Below are 18,208 nucleotides of genomic sequence, written 5' to 3' on the forward strand. Positions count from 1 at the left end.
GGAGAAATGAAATTTGTATATTTAAATAGATAGGAAGTGACACAGAAAAAATTATAATTTTATTTTCCTTTTCCTTTGTGCTACCTTTTACAAATATTCTCAAAAAGAAGCATATCGAAGAAAAATCAACTATTCTTTATATTCTACATCACTTTCTCTCTCTATTGCCACTGGCGTGCGCAGGATTTTCTTCGGGAGGGGTCTGAATTGTAAAGGTGGATAGGACATGGCTGATTTCTAGGGGAACGTTATACACAATAAGATATGTAGAACTTTATATCGACAAAAATGACAATCGGGGTAATTTTAAACCGAAGTTTGCATTTATCGGTCTCTTTTCCCAAGTACTTTACTGCTCTAATTTGAAAAGGTTTTTCTGAAAATTTCGGAGGGAACTGTAGCCCCATCAGCCCCTCTCTGCGTACGCCAGTGTCTATTGGTTATATAAACTCTACGTATTCTCTAATTCTGTCTAAATTATCAGGAATTATTTCATTTTTCCATTTATTTCTGTTATTTTGGATTTTAACGTCGCTTTTATATATTTCTGCATTATTCGCAACGATAAGGATAAATAATGAACTGAATTGGAAGGAAGAAAAATATTTGCTTTACCCATGAAGCTCTGGTAACATGTCTATTTCTTTTATTTTACATCATCATCTCTCTCTCCCTGTCTCTCTCTCCTTCTCTCTCTTACTCCCTTTCTCTCTCTCTCCCCCCTCCCTCCCTCTCTCTCTCTCCTTCTCTCTCTCTCTCTCTCTCTCTCTATCTCTCTCACACTATCTTCGTCTTCTCCATCTCTTAATTTACATTACAAATGTTTCCCCTTCCTTCATACACTCTGATTCTCCTTCATCGGTATTTTTCTATCCTTCTTCTCCTTTCCACCCTTAATTCTCCTATTTGATTGATTGATTTCTTTTTACTTTAATTCGCTTTTTGTGCCACTTTTGGCTAATTTGCAAAGATGGGATAAGTTATGATATGATTAGATTCATGAATTTACACTCACAAACATCCATGCCTAGGCCATGATTCGAACCCGGTACCCCTGGCGATTTCTCCTATTTCATTTTCACATTTATTCTATTTCGAAAGAAATAAGGGCAATCTATTACTTAACTTTCCAATATATGACAAACTCTGTAATAAGATTCAACAATTTTGAATAAGACAATAGCGAGTAAATTCCATGCTGATATTTGGTACTGTAAAAAGCCATAATGCCATAAAAATTCACACCCACGCTTTAAATCTGTAGAGGAATCACACATGGCAGCATTGAATAAAACATCTACTAAATCTAAAATTTCAGAGAATTACACAGTTACTCACATAGTTAACTGCTTTAGTTATAACTTGTAATTCTAGTTAACCAAATATTTCTCTTTTTAAGAATTATTCATTGTGTACTCTGCCACTTTTCCATATCCAGAACCCATGTATCCATAGCAGATCTTACCTCTTTTGTTTTAAAAAGTCAAGGCTATTATAAAGATTTTAAAGATTTCTTAAAAAAATGTTCCTGAGCATGTTGAAAATTTGCAATGGTGTGTAGACGAAACAACGCAAGACTTCATAATAATGTTATTGTCTTTAATTGTTACATGGGAATGTTATTAAAATGATATTCGTTACATCTGGAGCGAGTCATGTCTCCCTAAATATCCAATCAACGAGCGAGACACTGACGTCATCTCAACTCAGCACCTATCGCTACTTGCTACGCTGTTGATAGGCTTTGCTAGTTAGATTCGGGCTGTCAGCTGAAGATACTCAGAATGAAATCGGAGTATATTTTTCACTGATCTAAAAATGGATTCATTTTTTGATTCAAATAAATGAATAAATTTGTTAAGGAGTAAAACATATAATTTCGCTTGCTTGTGTAGATATACCCTATCCCGGGAATCTCTGGAGGAAGGCCGCGCATAATGGTAGAGAAGGGGAGAAAGCTACGGATAGAGCAGGTGTTCGCACCCTGATTAAACGTGTTCTCGTTTCATACTTATACACGTTACATCAATACTCAAATACTATGACCTTCCCTAATGACGCAGTGGTAACTTCGCGCCTTGTAATCAAGGCATCCAGAGTTTGACAACCGGTGGAGGCGCATAGTGATTCGTATCCCACTTTAAAACTGTAGGTCCAGTCCCAATTATCCTATCACATAAAAGTGGAGTTAAAGCAAAGAACTCAAACTCAATAGAGGCTATGCATTAATGTACACAACATATAGGAAGACTGAAAAAACAATGATTATTTTATGGACGACACTTACTGATTGAAATATGGCCATGCGTATGCTACCTATTTAAGCCGAGAACAATGGACCACTAGCCGAAGCAAATCGAAAGCACTTTCGCTCTCCTCGGGATATTTTATATTGCTTTACCCTGCCTTATTGTTGGTTAATTGTTGAAGGATGTAAATATGATGATGAAACATGTCATAAGAAGAAAATATCGAAAGACGCACATAAAATGTCGGTGATTGGTTGTTAGAAAAGAGGGTGGGGTGGAACAAAACAAAAACGCTGCTTAGACAGTGTTGCCACATGAAGGGAAATTTCCCTTTTGCAGGGAAATTCGGACCGAATTTTTAGTCAAAAGGGAAAGGAATTTTGATGAAAAATACCACAATTTCAGGTAAATTTTAAAGACAACTGACTACACTATTAAAAAAAGGTAAAGTGTTCCCCTGTGCATAGCACCACGCCATGAAGGCGTATAGGGGGTGTGGGGGTAACGCCCCACACTTTCTTGATCCGGTCGTGAGTGGGGGTGATGTGATCAGCATCACGCCCCTGACCGCCTTTACCCCCCAGGGTTTCCCCCAGGTACCCATGTTATTCGACGCTGGGTGGGCGCCGGAGCCGCTTCCATCGTTAGAAAAGTTCCCGGATTTGAACCGGCCGGGGATCGAACCCGGGACCTTTAGCATGGTAGTCAGACGCGTTACCGACTGAGCCACCGCGGCCACACTATTACAGTTTCTTAATTTCCAATTTCATATCCACATTTTAATCTTTATATTTGTTTCTGTTCCTTCTCATTATGATCCTTTGAATATAAACCTGTATCTATTTCTGTTAAGTTTATTGTACGTACGTCGCTTTTATGCATCTTCCGATAACAGTAACAATGAGGATTAACGATTTAATGGTTGCTGACCAGGATTCAAATCTGGGACATCTGGCAAAAAAGCGATGAAGCTGACATGTGAAAAATTTGTTTAATATATTTTATTTATTCCAAATTGGCCACCACCAGCACTAATAATAATATCAATAATTACAACTGCTGATACTACAAGCTTTTTATTATTGTTATTATTAGTATTTGATATTTTTAGGTGAAGGGAAAAATTAGTCCGAAAAGGGAAATGCTGTCTCTTAGAAAGGGAAATTGTGCCCTCATATTGTGGCAACACTGTGCTTAGAGTGCCAAAATATATAGCTACGAGCTGGGTTGCAATATGCATGGAGAGCAGCTTTTGGCTATTGAAGGGTTCGGCTGTAAAACATGGTGAGTAACATTTTGGTTATTTCTGAGTTCGTTAAGAAAAAAAGGTTATTAGAAGCCAGTGGCGGCGATTGGGTTCCAAGGTTCCAAAACGGCGGGGGGGGGGGGGGGCAAAGACAGTAGACAGTAGGTAGTCCCTTTGTAGATAAAATTTAGCATAGTGCGGGGGCAAAACTGGCGAAGTGGAGGGGGGCAAATGCCACCTCTCGCCCCGCCTAATCTCCGCCACTGTTAGAAGCTATAATGTATACAAATTGTTTTCGTGTTGTGTTCACCAATTTTAGAAGGCTTTACTGTGCAACGTCCACCCCGGTTGTACACCAGTCGTCACAAAGTTAGTCCGCTACTCCTTTAGTCGGGAACATGAGAATCTTTGCAAATTATCAGGGCTTGCTGGGTAGAAAAGAAACACAACACAGTATTCAAAGTTAAACGGAGTTTTACAATCTCTTATATTTCCTAATCACTTACCAATAAAACACAAGAACATTCAATACTAACGTTGGGCAATTCACTCACATATAGCGAAAGTCAAATTACATAATTAATTGTTTACTTTCAACTTATCGGCAAGAAGAAAACTCGAAATCCCAAATTTTTTACTTCAAAACTCTCCGTTTCGAAGTTCTTATTATTCTTCCCCTTCACCTGTTTTTCAAACTCAGTCTGTCGTAAGGTGAGGAACATTCAGGTGGGTTCACTTCCTTGGCTGAGATGAGAAAGTGACGTCAACAGGAACAGATTTTGACGTATTTATAAACATATATAAAAGTTTCAACTACAACTGTATCAGTCTAACTATAATTGTCTGTGACAACTTGCACATTATTTGAAGTAACAAACATTTTAAAAATCTTAACTTCTTACAAATATAAAATCTTAAACTCTCAGGTTCGTTGGAACTGAGACCAATGAAAATTGCATGACATGGGAATTTTACTCGGAAATTGAAGGATGGCTTATTTTACATAGTAATTAAAAAAGTGAACAAAATGTCACTTCATGTTTTACTCCTGAGCTATTCATATATTATTCCTTATTATTTTTCCCAGACAGAGAGAGAGTTTGTATACCAAACACATTTCTGCTTTCGTTTAGATTCTTATACTTTGTGTGCATATTCCTACCTCACTTTGGTTGATTACTTTGTTTATTTTACTTCGCTTTTCTGCCACTTTTGAGTAATCGCGAAGATTAGATGATACGATGAAATTCGTGAAAGGACAATCCCAAACTCGCATGGACAGGACACACACACAACACCATAGATGACCAGGATCGTTTCCCCTTCTTATTAACTTCACTCCTCGCCACTGTGAACGACTTTTCAGTACAATAAAAGCGTCATATTGTAATCGTTCGAGACATCATTCACAATATTCAATTCTTCAGGGATTTCGCCGATTAAAACCATGTGCAATGGTCTAAACTTCTCTCCCTAGATATCAGTATGATCTCGATGCGTTAGAGGGATTCAATGTTATTTTCTAACACTTCCAAAAGGAGAAAATTGTTACAAGGATGCATTCATAACTTTTTTACTGGTTAAAGATAGGGTAACAGTATGGTATAGTGAAAACACATTTCACTCGTTTATTTCCTAATTATTTACATTTGTACTTACCTGTTATGCATAGCGGAACATTTTTAAACGTGGGATTTTGCTGTCTTCACTGAAAAAAGCGTAATTTTTCACATTACAAGTATTTATTGTTCGTTGCTAATTCGCTTTCGTTACACACAATATGGCGGGCAAATCTTGACTCACGTTGTCTATCGTCAGCTGATATGCAGTGTTTCCAAACTTATTAACCGAAAAATGCCGCACAAACTTTTCACAGAAGGTTTTTAAGCGAAAATTGATCCACAAACCATTCACGGAAGGTTAGGTTAGGTTACGCAAACATAGAAAATTAAATTGGACAAAAAAAAAATCACAATTCAACCTTCACACGTCATCTTGTGGTGGTTGCTACACTAACAGGGGGTTACATAATCGAACGCACGGAACATTTGATTCACGTAGTCGACGGTAATGGTGGTAAGAGCTATCGTGCATCGGATATACATTTATGTCGAAAAATACATGATTTACCGGCCGAATAAGTTGAACGAAGGGAGAAAACACTTCCAGGAGCTTCCAAAAGTCTACAGAAACTCAGTTCCGTAAGTAGTTTCTCCTGTAAATTTGAAGAAATGTGTTTTCACTATACCATACTGTTACCAAAAATAGTTTGTTTTTTTTAAATACCATTGCATTTCTTGTGCAATTCTAGCCTGATTTGATATATCGCATCACTCCTTTCCCATTTAAATTCGACATGGCGGCCAACAACATGGCGAACGTCCTATTAGGACACAAAACTATGGTTCCCTCTTGGCCTGTTTCTATCATAATGAATTAGGACTCGGAAGTTGATGACCTAAAAAATCTCCATAAAATGACTCATAAAATTACCTTAAAATTATTTTGAAATTACCTAAAAATAATTCTCACTCTTAAAATGAAAGGTTGATTGTTTTCATAATTTACAAGAGAGTAGTTCAATAATTCGATTAAACCTGTTGTTTGATGGTTTAAACTAAAGGCAAAGGGAAAATAGCTATTAAGTGCAAATGCAGTTTTCTTATTTTTACTTCAAGGGTACGTAAAATTAACGGCAAATGGCAAATGCATTTATATTTCACGAAACGACAGGTGTAACGACCGCCATGTTAGGCAGATTTCAGTCGTATATTGGCATTTATCTTATTCGTATACTTTCAAGTTAAGAACTTGGATTAAATTATGTATACTTAATTGTTTTCATAATTCATGTATATATTTACGTTTTATCTTTTGTTATAATATTATTCGCGTATTTTTGCAACATTTATTCAGAATGTATAGGCTAATGATTATCCCAAATAATATATGCAACGTTTTCATTGTTTTGCAAATCCAAGATGGCTAGGATTATTAATATCTTTCACGCAAATTTTGTTGTTTAAGCACAAGTTAAATACATGTCTTCTTAATATCGAATTTTGTTCAACAATGTACAAGATTGAAGTAATTTGTCTTCGTTATAAACTAAATCTTTATTTAATCATTTTTATGTGCAAGGGCAAATATGAAATATTTGATAAAATCAGTTTAGTTATTTCTATATAGTTTAATATTGTAATGTTATAGCAAAGTATTTCTTCCTCTTTTTCAATAACATATCGTTTTCCTATTGGCTGTTTATGTTAGGAGTGGGAAAACCACGCTCCGTGTTTTTGGCGATGTAAAAACTTCCACGTTGGCATTTTTAATTATTGCCATCCCGAACTTTAGCTTACTGTCGCTAATTAGCATTAATGTGTTATATAAATTATCTGTTTTTCTTGTGTTATTTTGTGTTTAATTTGTATTACTGTAAGATAGAAAAATCTGTTATGCTGCGCCTCGCGCTTGAGGTAGGCAGTTGAGATCTTGCTATTAACTGTGAAGGCGGTGTTAAATAAGTTGCTTATCACTGCCTACAAGCGTGCATGACCCAACAAATTATAATTATAACTTGTGCGAATCAGTATGTACGCGCGAGAATCGTGATTAAAGATTTTGGACATTTTAATTATAAAGTATTTGAATCTTATTTACTGTCACGTGTCACAATTCGGTGGTTTATTTTCTGGAGGAAGGGTGGATCGTCTTAATCCCGATCTCTGGGTTAGAACTGGTGCTTCCAACTGACCAGCCTGAGCAAGGAACGGTGTGTTGCCAATTCGGATCTCCATACCCTGGAGTTACGAGTGGTGGCACGTTGCACAGGGAAGGAAGAAAAAAACCTGAAGAACGATAAAGAATGCAACAAAGACGGCAAAAGTACTGAATTACCTAAAAGCCAAAACAGTGCCTAAAATAATAATAATAATATTTTTTTAAAAAATATTCTTCATCAGCTTCTCGAGCCCAAATCATGACGAATTGTACCCAGCATAAGTCAACATAGGGACTTTTGACTCACCGTGTACTTTGTCGCGAGCACGAAATCACTTGGGAGAGAACAGTTAAGTTTCCTACCGGCTTAACAAGCAGTTTAACCTTCCGTTAACAACCCACCGTGAATTCAGATTGCAGCCACCTTCTCCAGATGAAGTGATAGAACCACTTCCCTCGGATACGCAAATTATCAAAAGGTTCGAAACCGTACAAGGTCGAGCAGGAACTTGAGTACAACAATGTTAACAAAGCGAGTTCTAATCGTACGATAAATCAACAATCACCCTTGAAAAAAAAGTACCAGCCGCGTTCCGTACACGATAACGCGGCCGTTATTTCTAATTTGCGTTGCTATAATGTCATACGAGTTATTGCGTTATGGTTAGCTCCCACCTTTTATACGAGTCTTCTGATTGGTAGTCTCGTTAAACAACAGTTTACCCTTTATGTAGATCTTTCGTTCTTGTTTGAAGTATACGCCAACATGTTGATCTTTAATGTTTTTTATAAAATATCTATTGGTTGTGGACATAATCCATGCACCAGTTAACAATTTATTAATCCAATATATATAAAGCCCCAATCCCACCACTGACTCACTGACATAAATGTTCTCTATGAAGGAAGCCCCGGAGGCAAAAAATGCCCGATTACGACCCCCCATGAAATAGTCCCAAAAGGCCGAGAAAATTCAAAAATCGCTCAATTCAATTGGCCCTTCCTTAAGGGTGAAAATGCCCTTTTTTCACGTCCTTAGCAACCGTTGCCACGGGCATTTCTTGCAGCACACATTGTTTCCTTCAATTCTTAATTGTCTCACAGATCAATAGCACACAGATGAATGAACTCATAGTTTTGAAAAGGTGCCTGCAACAAGGGTGACATCTACATAAGAAGATTCAGTCCAGATACAATCTACGTTTATATTGTTATATTCAATACTTAAATATCTACATCGTGCCTGTTTTAACTAAATGTTTAGGGGGTATAATGACATGCAATTCCTTAGAGCTTGCTGGGCTTGTTGTTGTCCAATGTCCATGGAAACGGACGTTTGTAGGGAACTTAAAGAAGGTTTATTTTCGCCCCGAAATCTACTGTAAGTGAATTATGCTAGACTTTTCGTATTTCAAAACATGAGCGTCAGAATTTATAACAGAGGAGAGGGAAGAATTTGATGGGAATGGCGGAAACAATTATTTTTCAACTACGTATAAAAATGTGAAAATTACAAAAGACGTAAATATTACATTTACAATTTAGTGTCGCTATTGAATTCGTTTATGCAAAATATTCAACTAATTATCTTGAAACTGTTATTTCTTACTCAGTTTATTATTAAGAAAATAGACAATACTATTTTGAATATTTGTACCTTATTAGAGCCCATACACACATAAGTTACTTTCTAAACTTTTCAAATTAGCGAACTTATACACTTGTTCCCCTTCATTCAATACAACATGCAGACATTTTATCCCATCTACAGGGAGGTTATTTCAGTCGTTCACCGCCAGCGTGTCAGCCGTTCGGCGGGCTCTTCATGCAACAGGTCCCGGCAAATTGCGTTCAGGAAGTCCGTAACAGAAACCGCTTGTTTTGTAATGTTTCCACTTTTCACAATTACAGTTACAATTACAATTGAAATAAGCACGTACCTTGTCGCAAGGATGCTGTGTGTGTGTGGAAAAGGTGTCCTCCCAAATACAAATATTTCTGGCACCTTATTTCTGACAGAAAATCTTAGATTAGACATCGTTACTTTATCGTCAGTTGTCAGAAAGGGAAGACAGCATCCCGGCGCATAAAGCAAACCGAAAGCGTAAAATGATATTTAAAAGTAATAATAATGATGATCACTAACCTCCTGTGTTATAAGAGATGTTGAAAATGACCTCCTTTAACAGCAATACAACACGTTTCTTAGGTTCAAGAGATCCTGTCTATCGTAATTCCCTGACCACTTTTCTGCAAGAATTCGTTTTCACGTAATTATCGTACATAAAAACTCTCTGTTCAAGACTATATTTGTTTAACGACATAACTAATGAATGAATAACAATTAACACACAATAAAGCACTGGCCATGAGTAGCACATTACAATAACACAGTATAAGCAACACGTGTACTGATAAACGCAAACAGAAGTGAACATGAACGTACACTGACGTCTGGTAGCCGACAGTGTTGCTAACCATTTTTCGGCAATGTCCCTACAGACGTAGTCAAAATGTCCCTACAACTGACCAAATGTCCCTACGCCAAGTAAAGCGACTAAAAAAATTATCACCTCATGAGCATGCAAAACAGAAGATAAAATATACACATTTACTTAACAAATCTTTCTGCTCGGTGCTTCCACAATTAATGAAGGAGCGAATTTACATTTGCCTATCCTAACTTAACCTAACCGTACCTGGAAGCGGCCCCGGCGCCTACCCAGCGTCGAATAACATGGGTACCTGGGGGAAACCCTGGGGGGTAAAGGCGGTCAGGGGCGTGATGCTGATCACATCACCCCCACTCACGACCGGATCAAGAAAGTGTGGGGCGTTACCCTCACACCCCCTATACGCCTTCATGGCGTGGTGCTATGCACAGGGGAACACTTTACCTTTTTTGTACCTGAATGGTTCGTGGGGCTATCCGTCAATGGTTTGTTGGGCTACCCGTTTTTCGAGCCCAAATTTTAACTATGTTTGCCTTGCCTAACCTAACTTAACCTAACCTTACCGAGAATGCTCAGTGGGGCTATTCCTGAATGGTTTTGCGGTAATTGTGATTACGAACCGATAAAAAATATTTTTTTCGTAGCACTTTAACATCATCGAAGACGCCATTTTAGTATCCTGTAATTTTATGATTGATGTAATGTTGCCAAATTTACCTGTAATCAAATCAGTTCTTCTACATCGTGATTGTCGCTGTCACATGTAAGCACGTTCTTTGGGCAATATACTGAAATGAATAAGTTTATTAATTAGCCCTCCTGCACACTCCACCTAACAATCTGTATAACATTAACAACTTTTTTACTGTTCTCTTCCGCTATTCTTACACAATCCATGCTCTCCAAGTATGAAATCAACAGTGTGGCAACGCTGTAGACAGCGTAACTAATTGTAATTTGTTCATATCAACAAATATGGCTACCATACTTGTATACGGAGAATCATTGCGAGAATTGAAATGCTTATTTTACAACTTCTACACGTTAATTAACATTTTTTCCCCCTCACCCCAACATGTTAACTTGAGATAAATCATCACGAATAATTATTTCGTGAGTATAAGACGTAGCATAGAAATTACAGAAGGGTCCGGTATTGTAAATTCTTGCCTTAATGAATAATAGGGGTGTGCGGGACAGAATTTTTTGGGTCGGGACGGGATCGGGACGGTAATTTTTTTAAATCCCGACATTCGGGACTGAAAAATTTGCAATTTCCCGACCAAGTCGGAAAATTTTCGGGACGGGAAATGTTCGAAATTTCCCGAAGCACTGGAAATCTCGAATTTTACAAGTCATTTTCACTTTAAGTGATTGTTTTTGCATTTCTAGAATAAAAACTTACAATTTTCGATAAGTTCCAGAAACTTACAAGGCAGAAAACGTCGAGAATTAACGACTTTTTAAAGTAAAGGATCCCGCACACACCTAATGAATAACGTTGAGTCGTTTACTGTTGATTATGTTATTTGAAGTCATACATGCTGCTGCTGTGCAGAGATAGATGTTGGTTGGTGATGCTGTATTTCCTGCAGTCTTTAACAATTCTGGTCCCATTTTATTTCCCTTTTTTGTTTTTGTATCACTTAACATTGAAAATATTCTTTCCGTTTCCGCTTTAGAATGTGGCAATGTTAGCACTATTTTCGCGAGAGTGGAAATGTTTTCAAAAAGGAACTTGCCTTGAAAGTTTTTGGCAACCGATAACATGTTCCAAAATTCTGATGGAGATTTGTTAGTTAGTTCTTTTTTCTCCTCTTCGCTAAAGTATCCAGATAAACTAATTCATAAAATGTCATTTACCAAGATTGAAAAAAGTACCTACGTTTTCCCTCATTTGGCAAAATCTGTCCCTACGTTCCTACGCGGGCGAAATTTAGTGAAAAGTCCCTATGCTTAGGGACATGTCCCTACGGTTGGCATCACTGCCGACACGTGCAGTATGAATCGCCCTCTCGCGGCTGACAACTCACCCAACCCCCGATAAGCTGCCGGCGCTGTCGCGACAACTGAGGATAAAGTAGCGATGTCTAATCTAAGATTTTCTGTCAGAAATAAGGTGCCAGAAATATTTGTATTTGGGAGGACACCTTTTCCACACACACACAGCATCCTTGCGACAAGGTACGTGCTTATTTCAATTGTAATTGTAACTGTAATTGTGAAAAGTGGAAACATTACAAAACAAGCGGTTTCTGTTACGGACTTCCTGTAATGCAATTTGCCGGGACCTGTTGCATGAAGAGTCCGCTGAACGGCCGTCACTCTGGCGGTGAACGACTGAAATAACCTCCCTGTATAATATGATTACGCCCACAACGTGGCCGAAGGTCACGCATGCGAGCGTAACAAGACGTGGCCAAAGGCCACGTCGAAAGTACGCCAGTCCAATATACAGTGAGTCACATAATTATTCGGACACACAGTAAATTTCTAACATTTAAGAGCGGGAAGGGAGTGAAATCTGTGTACAGCGTTGAAGTTGATTTTTGTTTAAAAAATGTCATGTTTAGCACAAAATTGGACGATAAAAAGTTAAAAAACGAACATCAGCAACAATATAACGAAGGATGAATCCCTACCGTTGCAAAAATAGTGCCACAAAATTATTCGGACACATAGTAAATGTTAACGTAAGTTTGCGATACAGTGACAATTTCGATTTACGAATTGATTGATACTCTGTTCATATATATTAACTCTAGTTTCCTGTAGGTTTTGTAGCAAATACGATCGCGTTTTGTTTAACAAAGTTGTGATATAAGAACATTTTCTATGTAGAAATGGAGCGAAGAGGAAAGGAAAGTTCATTTGAACAACGTCAGTTAGTGATATGGCACCACGCTAAGGGTAAAACTTACCTTGCAATAGCCTCAATGTTGAAAATGAAAAAAAGTACAGTTGCAGATATTATTAAGCAATTTAAAGATGCAGACAGGATCGAGTCCCACGGTCATACAGGGAGACCAAGAATTTTTTTCCCCAGAGAAGAGACAGTAATCGTGAGGATTTTTTTTTTTTTTTTTTTTTTTTTTTTAAGATGAGTGCTCCAATGGTGTGTGCTGAGGTAGCTGAGGAGTGTGGAAAGCATAGTCATCCTGAAACTATACGAAGAGTGCTCAGAAGGGCAAACTATCATGGCCGTGTAGCCAGGAGAAAGCCATTTGTAAGTAAGCCAAACAGGACAAAAAGACTGGTGTTCCAAAACGAACACTTAGGAAAGGATCAGTCATGGTGGAATCAGGTAATTTTCACTGACGAGAGTAAATTCAATATTTGTGAGTCAGATGGGAGGGTGACAGTGTGGCGTAAACCAAATGAGGAGCTCCGAGGGAAACCGTTGCCTTGACATTCTGAAGTAAAATCTAAAGACCAGTGCTGAAAGGATGGGCATTCTATGTAACTTTATGTTTTATCAAGATAATGACCCGAAGAACACTTTCCGCGTAGTACAAGAATGGTTATTGTACAACTGCCCAAAAGTGCTCCATCCTCCACCGCAGTCTCCAGACTTGGACGTCATTGAGCACCTCTGGTGTAAGTTGGAAAAAGAAGTGAAGAAAACACCTATAACCTCGAAGGCAGACCTCAAGAAGAGACTTCAACATGAATGGGCCAACATATCGCCAATGTACACCAGAAAATTGGTAGAAAGTATGCCAAATCGTTTATCCGAGGTGTTAAAAATGAAAGGGATGCCTACCAGATACTGACATTTCTGTTCGTTGCTTTTCAAGCGTGTTTTCCTGTTTCTCCTTCCATGTGTCCGAATAATTTTGTTTAACCCACAAAAAATGTTTGTTTTCTTTAATGAAAATATTTTACTAATATATTATATTAAACATAATTGAAGATAATTAACAGTGTGCTCATATTGAGTTTTATTTGTTAAATAAATATTAAACATTTATCATCGTATTATATCACGACTAAGTCAGTAAATATTCAAAAACCTTATCTGTCCGAATAATTATGTGACTCACCGTATATATAGACCCAATCCCACCACTGACTCACTGACATAAATGTTCTCCATGAAGGAAGCCCCGGAGGCGAAAAACAGTCGATTACGACCCCCCATGAAATCGTCCCAAAAAGCCGAGAAAATTCAGAAATTGCTCAATTAGCCCTTCTTTAAGGGTGAAAATGCCCTTTTTCATGTTCTTAACAACCCGTTTCCATGGCCTTTTCTTTTTTTGCTCACATTGTCTCCTTCAATTCTTAATTGTCGAGATACATTATATTTCTCACAGATCAATAGCACACAGATGAATGAACTCATGGTTTGGAAAAGGTGCCTCAAACAATGGTGACATCTACATAAGAAGAAGATTCATTCCAGATACAATTACGTATATGTATATTGTTATAGGCTACTCAATGCAAAAATATCTATATCGTGCTTATTTTATCTAAAAGTTTTGGGGTGTAATAACAAATAATTCTTTAGAGCTTGCCGTGCTTGTTGTTGACCATGGAAACGGACGTTGCTAGGGAACTTAAAGAAAGTTTATTTCCACCCCGAGAACTACTGTAAGTGAATTATGCTAGACTTTTCGAATTTGAAAACGTGAGCGTCCAAATTTATTACAGAGGAGAGATAGGAAGTTGATGGAATGACGGAAAACAATTATTACCAAATTACGTTTACAAATGTGAAAATGACAAAATACGTAAATATTGCTTTTCCAATATAGTGTCGCTATTCAATTCGTTTATATGAAGTATCTAACTATTTTGAAACTGACATATATATCCAGTTTATTATTATGAAAATAGACAATAACGTGTTGAATATTTGTACAATATTAGAGTACACACATAAAGTTATTTTCTAAACTTTTGAAATTATCAAACTTATACACTTGTTCCCCTTCATTCAATACAACATGCAGATATTTTCAAAGTCATTAAGTTCATTGAGGAACCCCATCTATAACGTGATTGGGTTCACAACGTGGTCGAAGGTCACACATGAGAGCGTACAAGACATGGCCAAAACTAAAGGTTTAGGGGTATAATAACAAACAATTCTTTAGCTTGCCGTGCTTGTTGTTGTCCATGAAAACGGACGTTGCTAGGGAACTTAAAGAAAGTTTATTTTCAACCGGAAAACTACTGTAAGTGAAAAATGCTAGACTTTTCAAATTTCAAAATATGAGCGTCAGAATTTACTACAGAGGAGAGGTAGGAATTTGATGGGAAAAGACGGAAAACAATTATTTTTCAATTACGTTTATAAATGTGAAAATGACAAAAGACGTAAATATTGCTTTTTTCAATTTAGTGTTGCTATTGAATTCGTTTATACAATAAATCTAACTATCTTGAAACGGTTATTGCTTACTCACTTTATTATTAAGGAAATTGGAAATACTATTTTGAATATTTGTACCATATTAGAGCCCGTACAAATGTAAAGTTACGTTCAAAACTTTCGAAATAACTGAAGCACGTCGGCGAGCGAGTTTGTAATATAAATACCCATGCATATAATATTTACACACACATTACTTTCATAATATATAATAAATCATTTAATTGCATATTTATAGTATTATTTTCACTTGAAGAAATATTTTGTAAGAAGGAAAAGTAAGTAAATAAGGCAGTGTCAGTGGCGCTTGATGTCCACTCTTGTATACAAGTCTTGTAAAAATTGTTCTTTGTGTGTTTCATATACTGAAATATAATATGGGTCGAAGTTGCACTATATTCATTACAGAAACAGACTGGTGAAGGCACTAAGTTCTTCTCGTAAAGGTGAACCGGAGCAATAGTGTGATTTAACCTGCAGCGCATTATAGTTGTGAGGGAACTCCGGGAGAATCGAATATATTTAAACCAGCATTCCTTTGGAATTCTTTCTTGTATAGCCTAGAATAGTACAACTTATCACATTGAGTACCAGTATTCGTCCACAAACTTTGCCAGCCAGTAAGTAATATCTTTTAAATGTGTGATTCCAAACCTACAGATTGAAACTTTATTGAAAACGGCCATTGGATTGTTCTATTCGTTGCTAACTTTGGCAAAGTATTTGTCCAAGAATTGAAATGATGTCAACAATAAATAACAGCAATCGAAGTGGCCACTCACTAAGGATTATAATGAGTCATTGAAGTATTTGCAGGTTTCTTGTAAAGAAGTTTACAATTTTGACATAATGGCGAGGCCAGACTTTTCGGTGAGGGTTTCAGCCCCGAATCGAGAGATAAATGGCTCTGAAAAGATCCCCAAATTAAAAAAAGAGATACTTGAGTGTGACCAACAATGTCACGTTGGGACCTGAACAATGGGAAATTCGTGAGTCGACTAGTGAATGTGTTCTGCCACCAAGACTTAATTGAAACGTTAAGGTGCAGAAATATTTATAACGTAATCACCGAATGATTACTTGTTATGTTTGGGCTGTAACGACAGTTAGTGTCTCAGAAACAAGACAGTACTTACCAAAATGGTGCAGACACAGGTGCAGATAATATTAGACGTCTACAATCATGACACCTACCTGAAAGGGAAAGAAAGAAATTGAATTAATTATTATAATTAAAAAAAACATAAAAGTACAGTGCACGCTTGTTTCAGCCGTCATAAATACATATATATTATTATGATTACACTTTGACTGACGATTTATTATTTTTGTTTTAAACGTCTTTTGGGGCTTCAGCCGCAGACCCCTCTTAACCCGGCAATGTCCTGTGAAGCTTCAGTGATATTTATTTTTCTAAACCTCCTACTTAAAAAAACATTAAATCAATCCATTCAGTATAAACAGTACTGAGATAGGGTAACAAACACCAAGAGAGATAACATCAAAGCTGGGTCGCTCTTGGAGATATACGTGGAACAGAAGCCCTATTTACAAGGGAGGTTATCTAAGTGTCCCCCTCCGATTTCCATGAAACTTGGCAGGTGTATAGAGGAGCCCAAAGGAAAGAAATACGTTTTTTTTGTGTTTCAGCTAAAAAACGGTTTTAGGGAGCAACCCCCACCCTCAAATGTCAAGATGAGGAGAAATTAAAGTGGGGATCTGACCCCTGTGTCCCCCTCCGATTTCCATGAAACTTGGCAGGTGTATAGAGGAGACCAAAGGAAATAAATACGTTTTGTTTTGTGTTTCAGCTAAAAAACTGTTTTAGTGAGCAAACCTCCCCCCCCCTCAAATGTCAAGATGAGGAGAAATTGAAGTGGGGATCTGACCCCGAAACCACATAAATATGGCATAGGAATAAACAGGGGGCATACGGCCTATCTATACACCTGCCAAATTTCATGGAAATCGTATGGGGACACAGGGGTCAGATCCTCACGTCAATTTGTCCTCATCTTGACATTTGAGGCGGGTTTTGCCCCCTAAAACAGTTTTTCAGCCGAAACAAAACAACATATCTTCCTTTGGGCCCCTCTATACACCTGCCAAGTTTCATAGAAAACGGAGGGGGACACAGGGGACAAATGCCCACTTCAATTTGTCCTTATTTTGACATTTGAGGGAGTTTGCCCCCTAAAACAGTTTTTTAGCCGAAACAAAGAACATGTATTTCTTCCTTTGGGCCACTATATACACCTGCCAAGATTCATGAAAATGGGGGGGACACAGGGGTCAGATGCCCACTTCAATTTGTCCTCATCTTGACACTTGGGGGTGGTGTTGCCCCCTAGAGCAGTTTTTTTAGCCGAAACAAAAAAAAACACGTATTTCTTCCTTTGGGCCCCTCTATACACCTGCCAAGTTTCATGGAAATCGGAGAGGAACACTTAGAAAGCCTCCCTTGTTAGACTCACATTATATGTAGAAAATAGGGTCACATAATCAATTCACCCTATTTTCCTACTTCAAACTACATTTAGGCCTAGCATGTTGTCAGTAGCTGAAACCTCCTTTATGAAATTCCTGGGTGTTTGACGATTGCTATTTAGAGTAGCTTTTCTGTTACTTTCCCTCATCGCGACGTTGAGGATGAGTGACGATATGAAATGGAAAGGACACTGACAAAGTACGCCCATATCCAGGCCGGTATTCGAACCCGAGACCACTGTAGTCGTAGCGCGCTATGCTAACCACTGCGCCACTGAAGTTGGCAAATTTATGGACGTGTTTATACATACAAAAGTCGTGAGGTTAAGCGTTATATATATAGTGATTGATTTGAAAATTATGGGTACGTCATCACCTTGACTGTTTGCTACAGTAACATACTGAGACCTTTTGAATTAAGAGTCAATTGGGCGTCTTGCCTTCGCTTTGTAGCAGCATTTCCCCAGTGACAAAGCACACATCGAACCTTCGTAGTGATAACGTCGTCTCATACCCGGTGGAGGTACATAATGATTTAGATGCCACTTTAAACTGTACGTCCAGTCCCGATTAGTCATTCTGTGCATAACTCAAAAACAAAACTCAAACCACAAAATGAGTAGAGAAGTAGAGAGGGCGAAAATATTTTCTCTGGAGTCCTCCCTAACGCACAATG

Source organism: Lepisma saccharinum, chromosome 28, assembly GCF_977018435.1.
Source record: "Lepisma saccharinum chromosome 28, izLepSacc3.1, whole genome shotgun sequence".
Taxonomy (NCBI): domain Eukaryota; kingdom Metazoa; phylum Arthropoda; class Insecta; order Zygentoma; family Lepismatidae; genus Lepisma; species Lepisma saccharinum.